Source organism: Pristis pectinata, chromosome 26, assembly GCF_009764475.1.
Source record: "Pristis pectinata isolate sPriPec2 chromosome 26, sPriPec2.1.pri, whole genome shotgun sequence".
NCBI classification, from domain to species: domain Eukaryota; kingdom Metazoa; phylum Chordata; class Chondrichthyes; order Rhinopristiformes; family Pristidae; genus Pristis; species Pristis pectinata.
The window spans coordinates 17,429,770-17,442,076 of NC_067430.1; the positions used below are offsets into that span (position 1 = coordinate 17,429,770).

At 41.3% G+C, this 12,307-nt stretch overlaps 1 protein-coding gene across 4 annotated transcripts in view; it reads right to left on the reverse strand.

Annotated features, from left to right (window-relative positions):
- Positions 1-12,307, reverse strand: part of LOC127583359 (pleckstrin homology domain-containing family G member 5-like) — a 75,416-nt gene that overhangs the window by 22,184 nt on the left and 40,925 nt on the right. The window lies entirely within an intron of this gene.

The window sequence follows — 12,307 nt, forward strand, 5'->3', positions numbered from 1 at the left end:
GACAGAAAAATGTGAAGAAATTATCCTTTCCTTTCAAATGACATACAGCAATTACAGTCCTTGAAGGTTCCAGCATAAAGCTTTATTAGAGCCAGGGAAAGGTTTCACTCTGCTACATCAGATGTCATATATTGTATTGGGTTTGGCAGGGTGCTGTGATGTCTTAGGATTGGTACCCTTGGTACTGGTCCAACCTCAAGCACCGTCTTCATTTCATGGATGTTGGTAACAATGACTCAGTTTATTTAGAAATGTATTTTACTGAGAAACTTTACTTAAAATTTCAAATCAAACTCCAACAGCCATGAAATTATGATGCACGACAGAGTCAGGGCAAGAAGAAATCTGAACCTGAGTCAAAATGTGCTTTTGTACGAGGATTGTGTACTTCAGTGAAATTCGGCATCTTCAGGGGGGAGGAGAAAGAGACCTGAAGCCCAGTGAGAATCAGCCCTTTCAGGAGAGGAGGGGAACCTGAACCCCAGTGAGAGTTAGCCCTCATTCACAGTTCACAGCTTGAGGGCATGGCCCACTTTGATTATCTGATGCAGTAGGGTTTGAGATTGCATTAGGAGACCAGAGACAATGAAGGTGAATTAATTTCTCTTAATCTAATTATTGAGAGTGGCTACTGAGACTGAGGATAAAAAATGTGTCTCAGATTTCATCCGGAGACCAGCCTCTCACAAACTATATATCTGGACCCTCTTCCATGCTTCTATTGGATTAGCCTTCATAGAAGTTTAGTTTGAAGCACATATTCTCAAAATTATATTGTTGGTATAAGCCTCAGTGACCTCCATGGTAGGTGGCCAGACAGCTCTGGGCTATGATGCCTGCTTCCTAAGTAAACCATTGATCCTAACTCTCTGACTCAAGTTCCCAGCCCTCTCCCAATGCAGCTTTAAACAAAATTCCCCTCAACATTGTGCACGATCTCGACACCAAGACTTAAGTCCTGGTCTTGAATATTTCAAGAACACAAATATGTACTTCTCTGTACAATAAATCTATTGAAGACAGTCTATTCCAGTGTACAGTAAAGACCCCAGTCCCACCTCACAAACTGTCCCAAAACCCATCAGAATTCTTCACCACAAGCCTCACCTCGATTCCTGTTTGAAAGGGCTGGATTGAAACATAATTGAGCATACTGGGAGCATCCCAGTTGGACCACATTGATACTCTGAGAAACAAAGGACTGCAGATGCTGGAATCTAGATGAAACATATTATGATGCTGGAGGAACTCAGCAGGCCAGGCAGCATCCGTGGAGAAAAGTTTTGGGTCAGGACCCTTCTTCAAGATTGAAGGTAGGAAAAGGAGGAGCCCAATATATAGGAGGGAAAAGCAGAGCAATGATAGGTGGACAAAAGAGGGGAGGTGGGGTGGGCACAAGGTGGTGATAGGTAGATGCAGGTAAGAGAGAGTGATAGGCAGGTGCAGGGGAGGAGGGGAGAGCAGATCAACTGGCGGATGGGTCAAAAGGTAAGGAGAGAAAGAAAGGGGGTAGAAAACAGAGAGACAGGCTAGGAAAGGGAAGAAAAGAAGAAGCATGGTTGTGGGGGGTGTGGGGATTACTTAAAGTGGGAGAATTCAATGTTCATGCCATTAGGCTGCAAGGTACCAAGATAGAAAATGAGGTGCTGTTCCTCCAGTTTGCACTTGGAATTCTCCTGGCAGTGGAGGAGGCCAAGGACTGACATATCTGTGATGGAGTGAGAAGGGGAGTTGAAGTGACTGGCAGTGGGGAAATGCAGATCGCGGTTACAGATGGAGCGCAGGTGTTCTGCGAAATGGTCACCTAGTCTGCATTTGGTCTCGCCAGTGTAGAGGAGGACACACTTGGAGCACTGAATGCAGTAGATGATATTAAGGAGGTGCAGGTGAATCTCTGTCTCACCTGAAAGGACTTTTTGGGTCCCTGGATGGAGGTGATGGAGGTGGTGCAGGGGCAGGTGTTGCACTTATGGCGGGGGCAGTGGAAAGTTCCCGGTGTGGGAGCGGGATGGGTGGGGTGGGGAGGAGTGAACTAGGGAGTCACGGAGAGAGCGGTCCCTGTGAAAGGTGGAAGGGGGTGGGGAGGGGAAGATATGCTTGGTAGTGGGGTCTCGTTGGAGATGGTGGAAATGGCGGAGAATGATGTGTTGGATACATAGGCTGGTAGGAAGAAATGTGAGGATGAGAGAGACCCTATCCCTGTTGGGTTTGAGAAGGAAGCCACTGTTAGTACATAGGGATGGGACATCCATGGTGAAGATGAGGTTGTGTGTGCCGGAGAACTTAAAGCTATGGAAGAGTTGGAGAGGGTCTGATGTGTCATGGATGTAGGTGGGAAGGGGTTGGATCAGTGGGGACAGGATAGTGTCCAGGTATGGGGATACGAGGTCCGTGGGGCAAGAGCATGCAGAGACAACAGGTCTGCCAGGACAGTCCTTCTTGTGGATTTTGGGGAGGAGATAGAAGCGGGTAGTCCTAGGTTGCGGGACTATCATATTGGTAGCTGTGGGGGGGAGATCTCCCGAGGTGATGAGGTCAGTGATGGTGCAGGAGATAATGTCCTGGTGGTCCTTGGTGGGGTCATGGTTCAGGAATAGGTAGGAGGAAGTGTCAGAGAGTTGGCATCTGCAAGACAGAGATCAGTATGCCAGACAGAGATCAGTATGCCAGACTATCATGACACCACCTTTGTCAGCTGGTTCGATGACAATGTCAGTGTTGGCACGGAAGGAGTGGCGAGCAGAGCGTTCAGAAGGGGTGAGGTTGGAGTGGGTGAGTGGAGCAGAAAAGTGAAGATGGCTGATGTTGCACTGACAGTTTGCTAGGAATAGGTCCAGGGAAGGTAACAGTCCCAGTGGGAGAGTCCAGGTGGAAGAAGAGGGCTGGACGGAGGGGAACAGGTCATCAGAATGGGGAGAGGACTTCTTACTGAAGGAAACGGCATGGAGGTGGCAGAAAAAGAGCTCGGCATCGTGCCAGGCTCAGAATTCATTGAAGTGGGGGTGTAGAGGTATGAAGGTGAGGCCTTTGCTGAGAACAGACTGCTCTGCCTCAGAGGGGGAGGTCAGGGGGGATGGTAAAGACCCAGCAGAGGTTAGAGTTGGGGCTCGAGGAGGAAGAGTGGGGGGAGGGGTAGGTAGGGGCTGGGATAGTGAGAGGAAAGGGGTGAGAGGGGAGTGGTTCGGGGGTGAAGACTAGGGTAAATACTCTGAGAAGTTCAACACCTCCAATAGGCTGGAAACATCCTGAATCCAAAGCCTCAGAAGAAGTCACAAGGAGCAGCGTTGGGCAGGTGAAAGGAGGTACTGTAGTACTAGAAGAGGAACAGTTCCTCATAATCCCAAAACAATTTGTACCCTGCCACATCTCCTACTGCAGTGAATTAGATGGAGAAATGCTGTTCTGTCAGTTTGGAGCAGATGAAGTGTTTGTTGACAGCTCTGTTTTAATTACTTCCAAATGGTTCTCATCAGCATGGATATAGCAAGCCAATAGAGAAAACTCATCTCGGCATCCAGACAAATATCATTACTTCAGCAGAAGTGCAGGCTCAGACTACTGAGCAAACAGAAACCTCATTTCACACCTCAACAGGCAGACTGCAGGCACCTCACACTGCCCTCATTCCAATTATCCCACCAGCACAGGGAGACGGGAGATCAGCCACAGAGAGGGCAAACAATAAAGAGAGGGTGGGAGTGACAGAGGGTGAACAGTGTTAATGTAGTTAAATCATTAATTGAGAGGATTATCTAACAGCCCAACTGATAATATTAACTCCTTATTGTTAATGATTTAGAGATTCTTTGAAAGAGGCTGAAGGTCAGAGATCACCAACAATGGCAATTTATTAACTCCCCTTATTTCTTACAATAACCCAAGTGATCAGTGTACGAACACAAAGCCTGGAGACAGTGTTGTATGCATTAAGATCATTTGGCCTCTGAATACCTTACCAACTCCATACAGTATAGAGTAGTCATCAGTTACTTGAACCCAGACCCTGTGTACCAACTAGATGCTTGAACACTAGGCAGAGTGTGGTGGAGTAAAACTGAGCTTTTCAGTGCTATTTCAGGAGATAAAACCAACAAAGTATTGATATTAAAGTCTGTTTTGAATAGTTCCACCTCAGGAAAAGTTCCAGAGAAACAGTATGAAGGTTATTTGCCATTAACTTTGAGGCCTAGCATTATTCCCGAGATTTCTCCCTTAGGGAAAGTCACAGAACAAAATCTCATGTGTAAGGCCAGTGAACTATCAGAGTGCAGCTATTGGACTGTCACATTTTGGCCAATGGACTACGAGGCTAAGGTCATGGGAAGTTAGGTAACTGCCTGCACACAACCAATGAACCACCAAGGTAACGCCAGTGGACTGCCAGGGTATGAACAGGGCGTGGTCACAAAACTACCAGAGTTCAACCTCAGAGTAGAGTCAGTGAAATCGCAGGTACATTCTTAATACAGCCAGAAAATCACCAGGATACAGACAATGGTCCGCTAGGGTACAATCAAAGTGCATTCAGGAGACTACCTGGGTTTGCCATCAGACTGCCAGAGTATGGCCTTCAGTATGTGGCCACTCTATGGTTAGTGAACCAATCTGCATAACATCTTGGTGTATACGTGTCAAATATTTGGAATCATTGGATGTACACAAAACATGCAAAAGGAACCAGAGGTCCAAAGTTACCCGCTCCTTCCAAACACTCTAGACCTACCCATCTGTTTCATATTATTCATTTCAAGAATACTAAAATATTACTTTCTGAAAGAAATCTATCAAATTTGCATAATCATGAATCAATACAAATCATTTGGTAGCAAGTCCCATAGATTTACATATCAACACAGACTGGTAACAACTTGGCTGATGACAGAAAGGTTTTGGCTGTGTCCCACATGCACAATCTGTTTACCTGTTTTCTGTACTGCCGCCAGAGTGGGTAAGGTTAGTTCCTTTGTCAGCCAGATGGCTGGAGGTATGAGCTGTAACCAACTGCTGGTGCAAGGTGAGATGAGATATAGGAAACTGTTGTTTCCCATAGGGATAAGAAGACTGGACCTGCAGCTAAATCCAAATTTTGGAATAAACAGAGATCACAGCAGTTGGTAAGCGGTAGGCCTGGACTGCCCTCCTCCTCGCCCAAACACACACAAGATCCATGAGACCAGTACTTTGTGTTTGCTTTTGTTTGGTGAGCGAGGAGCAATTTACATAGCAGGTTAATAAACCACGGGTAATGAGGGGGCAAAGAGCAACCTTTACATGGGCACTTCCTGATGCCTCTGGTCTTGGAATCTCCCTGTATCCTCCCTTGATTCCTGTTAACCCTCCGAGTGTTCATGCTGGTCCAAAAAGCTTGCTGCTAACACTTCAAAACTGTGTATTTCCCAGTGTTCTGGAGGATTTGAAACCATCAGAATTTCAGAACCAAATCTGGTGACTGGATTAAGATTGGAAATGTGTTATTGTATGTAATGATCCAGAGAACTGAGTTCAAATACCACTCGGGCATTTTCAGAACATGAATTCATCTTTGAAAAGCTGATATCAGTAAAAGTAACTACGAAGCTAAGGAACTGTCATAAAATCCTAATTCTTATCTAATGTATTTAAGGAAGGAAACCTGTTGCCTTTCCTTTCAACCATTCAGTTCTTGAACCAACCTACACAACCCTAATCACTCCCTCAGTATAGCAACACTATGACCACTTTACACTACAATGGACTTGGACTTTTTTTTTGTTCTAATTGTGTTCTTTCTTGTAAAAATTGTGTATAATTTATGTTTAAATTATGGTTTTTCTTGTGAATGCTGCTTATCTGATGCTATGTGCCTCCAATGCTGCTGCAAGTAAATTTTTCATTGCATCTGTACATACATGTACTTGTGCATATGACAATAAACTCTACTCTGACTTTCACTTTGGTTTGGGTTGTGTGTGATTCCAGTCCCACACAAAATTGGCTGGGTAAATGTCATAGTTGTATCACATTCAATAGAAAGAATAGAAGTGGTTCAACTACCAACTCAGGGCATTCTGGGGTGACAGGACATTGCATCTGCAGGGTGCGGGCTTCTGCTGTTGAAAAATTATGGAGGTTGGGTTTGTGTTTGGGGGGTGGGGAGTCATAGAAAAGGTGGTCAGATGGGGATGAAAGGGGCATATGAGAAAGCAATGAAATGAGGAAAGCCAATATATACCAAACAACCAGAATTGTAAACTATAGCAACAAGGGAGAACAGAGGCCCTATTTATTAAAATAATGAATAATGAACTAGCTCAACAAAATTTGTTCACCTCTAATCCGTTTTGTGTGAAATGTCTTAACAAGACATTAGAGGAAGCCATTATTTCATATTCATGCTGATCTCAGAGAAGGGCCTCCTCTGTACAGAGTCAAGACAGTGCAGTGTAGAATCTCAAGGGCACAGTGTAGGGTCTCAAGGTAAAGTAATGAAAATAATAAACATAATAATATATAACAGAATCTATATAGTTGATAGTTGTTCTCCTCCAAGCAAGTAGGGATAATGGATTTTTTTGAGGGCTTATCTGGTGCCATTGTTTTAATTTTTGGCAGATATCGCTTAATCTCTGTAAGGGCTATGTTAGCAGACACGTGTAATCAGTAGGTTTGAAGAAAATGAAAAAACACAATCTGCACAGCTTTGTATCAAATTGGTGACAAGAAAAGTTGTTCCCGAAGCCAGGTAGCTTCAAAGGGAAATTCTTTGCTCAAAACAATAATTGGGGAGAGAGCTATTTTCTTAAAATAGAAAGGAAAATGTCAGCAACAGTAGGCTTGATTGCAGTATTTGACTCTCAAAACCAGAATTGGGAAGAACATTGTGGGACATTGTCACATTGGTTTGCTGCACATGACATTGATGATGAAAATAAATAGAGGTCTAAGTGGAAACTCCTATATATAATTCAATGAGAGACTTGGTGAGCCCAGAGAAATCCAGTAATAAAAATTTAAGGAATTGGTAGATAAGTTGAAGAATCTCTTTAACCCAAAACCAAGTGAAATTAAGCAGATGTTTGAGTTTGATTCACAGTTAAGAAAAGCTAATGAAACATTGGCTGAGTTTGAAATGAGGAAGTTATCATGAAACTGTAGTTGTGGCTTTGTGTACTCACGGATGCAAAGGGACAAGTTAGTGAGTGGAATCAATGACGGCTGAATTCAGAGGAGGTTGTAATCAATGGTGAATCTGGCCTTTGAGAACATCAAAAATTGCCCAAGCAGCAGAATTGGCAGGTAGAAATACACAGAAGCCAAGGTCGGTGCCTTACGCAATGAAACTAAAATTGGATGCAGAAATTGACAGGTTTCTTAGAGAGACGTAATAGAATCTGTTAGCCACTCTCTGAATCAACAGCAGCCATTGTGCCAGTGTTAAAGCAAGGTAGATCCATCAGGGTTTGTGGAGATCACAAGTTGAGTGTTAATTGAGTCCTGTCCCTGAAACCATATCCAGTTCCCATAACCATTTGCTGTTTCGTCTGAGGGCACAGTTCACTAAGTTGGATGTGAGTCATACATATCAACAGATACAATTAGGGGATGGGGTTTGAGAAGTTTTTGGACTGTCAACACCATGCAAAGGTTTGTTCACATGTAACCAACTACCCGTCAAAGTTTTGTCTGCACCTGCTGTCTTTCAGGGAATGCAGCAGGATGGTCCCAGGATCATTGTATACTTGGATCCAACTGTGGAATCAGGAAGAAGTGTTGAGCAGGTTGGAAAAGGCAGTCCTATATTTAGAAAGAACCTTGGAAATGAAGTATAGTTCTGGGGATACTGTGTGGATGCTAAAAGACTACACTCTGTTCAAGAGAAGGTAAATGCCCCTGCCCCAACTCATGTAACTGAGTTGAAGTATATGGGATTGTTGAGTTATTATCGTAAATTCTTGCCAAATCTAGCAATGCTCTTAGTTCCATTGCACCATTTGATGTGAAAGGATGTGAAGTGTAGACGGACAGAAGCTCTATATAGACTTTTGTGACTCCAAAGAACTGCGACATCATACTGAAATGCTGGTCCACTACTCAATTGACAGAGAGTTAAACTTAATGACATAGGCTATTGGTGCTGTGTTATCCCATTAGGTGGAAGATGGTTCAGAAAAGCCAATTGGGTGTATGCAGCTTTAAGAAAATAAAAGATGAAACCTAGCCTCCACCTTTTCTGAATGTGAAGGTAAAACAAGGACAGAGTACTAAGAGTCAAGAGCACAAGGGGTTTACACTCACAAAGCCAGTGATGAGACTTATGGGCACAGAGATGAGACTCACAGGCAGAGGGTTGAGACTCACAGGCAGAGGGTTGAGACTCACAGGCAGAGGGTTGAGACTCACAGGCAGAGGGTTGAGACTCACAGGCAGAGGGTTGAGACTCACAGGCAGAGGGTTGAGACTCACAGGCAGAGGGTTGAGACTCACAGGCACTGCTGATCTTCATGGACACAGTGTTGAGCCTCATGGGCCAGTGTTGAGACTCAGGGCAGTGTGGAGATTCACAGGTAGAGTCGAGTCTCTTAGGCAAGGTGTAGCTAAATGGTGGTATCTGTGTTTCAATGCATAATAGTTCCCAGCTAAGACTGGCCAAAGAACAGAAAGTCAATAGATTACAGATATGGGAAATCTGAAATAAAAATGGAAAATGCTGGAAACACTCAGCAGATCAGGTAGTGTCAAGGGTCTTCAGCTCTGTTCTCTATTAACTCTGTTCTCCTTCCACAAATGCTGCCTGACCAGCTAAGAATTTCCAATATTTTCTGTTCTTACTTAAGAATGGTCAAACTCATTTTCAAAATTAATGGCACAATCAGAACTAGGCATTACTAGGCCATGACTTCAGTACACATAAGAGAGACAAACAAGGAGACAAGAGGAGGACAAACAATCAGAGAAACAGGCAGAGATTACAAAACATACATAGAGGAAGACAAAGTCAGAGTGACAAACAGACACATAATTACCATGGCTAAAAGAGCAGGTAATGGCTGGGTTCCCTGTGTTAAGTGACTCACTCTTCTCCACAAGGACAATACTTACAAGGCACATCAAGATGGTTGTGAAATAATCTCCATTTGACTGGATGAACGCAGTTGCAATAACTCTCAAGAAACTTAACACCAACCAGCCCAAAGTGGCCCACTTGGTTAGCACCTGATCCAGTATCCTAAACATTCCCTCCTTCTATATACTCCACCTTTATATTGTCCCTTCTTTATCAGTAGGTATAAATTGTGGAATTTCCCATGCAACACTCTGAGAGCAACTTCACCAGAAAGACTGTAACAGCAACTCACTATACCTCCTCAAGAACAATTAGGAATGAGTAATAAATGCTGTCCCTGCTGGCAACACCCCACATTCTGTAAATGAATTTAAAAAAATAACGACTCTGTGTGGGAAACAAAAATAGGTGTATTCACAGGATGTAAAATGGTGCTTATCTTCAAGTCTAAGCCAGGACCTGTTTTCTGATAACAGCATAATATGCACAGGAACCCTGAATCAATCCATCCTCTTGAACTCAGGGGCAGCAATTCAGAATCAGAATCAGGTTTATTATCACCGACTTATATGACATGAAATTTGTTGTTTTGCGGCAGCAGTACAGTGCAAAGACATAAAAATTACTGTAAATTACAAAATAAATAAAATAGTGCAAAAAACAGGAATAACGAGGTAGTGTTCAAGGACCGTTCAGAAATCTGATGGCGGAGGGGAAGGAGGGGAATTGTAATCTTTACTGTCACGTAGGTATGATTGGTTACCAGTCCCACTGATACATTTAAGCCTGTCATTTTAGTGATTGGCAACAGTTTAAGATATTTAAGATATTTATTTGAGAGTCACATGTACATCGAGACACACAGTGAAATGCATCTTTTCAGGATTCTTCAAATATATGTGGTATTACTCGTGGACAGAATATTCATAAGATATCTCTTTACGCAGATGACCTGTTACTTTATATTTCTAATCCGGAGGAATCTATCCCCGCAGTACTATCACTATTAGATCAGTTTAGTGTTTTTTCTGGCTATAGATTAAATCTTAATAAGAGCGAACTTTTTCCATTAAATATGCAAACCCCAATTTATAGCCAATTACCTTTTAGATTGGTAACTGACTATTTTATGTATTTAGGTGTTAAAATCACCTAGAGACATAAGGACTTATTTAAAGCTAATCTACTACCTTCAATTGACCATGTTAAACAATTATTTACTAAATGGTCCCCACTGTCTCTATCATTGGTAGGCCGAATTAATGCAGTTAAGATGAATATTTTACCAAAATTTTTATATTTATTTCAAGCGATTCCAACTTTTGTTCCAAAATCTTTTTTTGACACTATTGATTCTAAAATTCTTTCATATATATGGCAGAATAAAAACCCAAGGTTAAGTAAGAAATATTTACAAAAACTTAAAAAAAAAGGATGGTGGTATGGCCTTGCCTAACTTTAGATTATATTATTGGGCAATCAATATTAGATATTTAATTTTTTGGATACAAGATTCAGATGCAATTCAACGCCCCAATTGGGTACACCTTGAGTCCCAATCGGTACTTGAATTTTCATTAGTTTCTATTTTAGGAGCTCCACTCGCTTTTGCACTTACCAAATTAAGTAAACATATGATTAACCCAATTGTTAAGCATACAATACAAATATGGTTTCAATTTCGTAAATTTTTTGGATTGAATATATTTAATCTATCAAGTCCCATTCAATCTAATTATTTCTTTCATCCAGAGTTGATTCAGCATTTTCCATATGGAAAATGAAGGGAATAGTATGTTTTCGTGATTTATTTATTGATAACTGTTTTTCATCCTTTAAACAATTGTCTAACAAATACAATTTGCCTAGATCACACTTTTCTTGATATTTGCAGATTAGAAATTTTTTAAAAGCTACTGTACCCTCTTTTCCGACACCTTACAAAACTGAAATTACGGAAAAGATTTTCGGTTTTAATCCTTGTCAGAAGGGCTCGATAGCAATAATCTATGATCTAATTATGAAAATTCATTCAGAACCACTGGACAAAATTAAGAATGAATGGGAAAGTGAACTCCAGACATCTATACCTACAGAGACTTGGAAGAAAATTCTTCATTTAGTTAATACATCTTCAATGTGTGCCAGACATTCTTTGATACAGTTTAAGGTAGTTCACAGGACCCATATGTCAAAAGATAAGCTAGCTCGTTTTTATCAATATATAAATCCTATATGTGACAGATGTAAATTGAATGCGGCTTCTTTGACACGTATTTTGGTCCTGGCCTCTTTTGGAAAAATATTGGAAAGATATTTTTAACATTATTTCAAATGTATTTAAGATTGATTTACAACCTCATCCTATCACTGCAATTTTTGGATTATCAAGGATAGAGTCTGGCCATCTATCTGCCTCCGCTAACCATATGATTGCCTTTGTTACCTTAATGGCCAAACAATCCTTTTTGCTTAAATGGAAGGATCCAATACCCCCTACTACTTTTCAATGGTTCTCTCAAACTATATCATGTTTAAACTTGGAAAAAATTAGGAATGGTACTGTTGATCCTTCACTTAAATTTGAGGAAGTTTGGAGTCGATTTATTCAATATTTTCACATGATATAGATCCCCTTGTAATAACCTTTCAACTTAGAGGAATGGAATTGACGACATAATATTGCTCTGTTTCTACTGAGAAATTTTAGTCCAGTTTTTTTCTGTTTGTTTTTTTAAAAATTTTTTTTCTTTAGCTTAGTTTGGTTTGATATACTGTTTATAAATTTTCTTATTGTTTTGGGGATTTTTTTTCTCTCTTTTATATTTTATAATAAATATTTTTCTTTCCTTTCTTTTATATTATATTCATTCACTAAGAGATCGTTGGATCTACAGACTTTTTTATATACTTTATTGTTTTTTATGATTATCCATGCCATGATTGTTCTTCCGATCTCTTTGTATTACATGTACAAACATTGATATTATATATTAACCTGTATTAATTTGAAAACTAATAAAAAGATTGAAAAAGAAATGCATCTTTTTGTGATACTGAGAATGTGCCGAGGGCAGCCCGCAAGTGTCGCCAAGCTTCCAGCGCCAACATAGCATGCCCACAACTCCTAACCCGTACGTCTTTGGAATGTGGAAGGAAACCAGAGTACCCGGAGGAACCTCACGCAGTCACGGGGAGAACATACAAACTCCTTACAGACAGTGGCGGGAATTGAACCCGGTTTCCTGGCGCTGTAATAGCGTT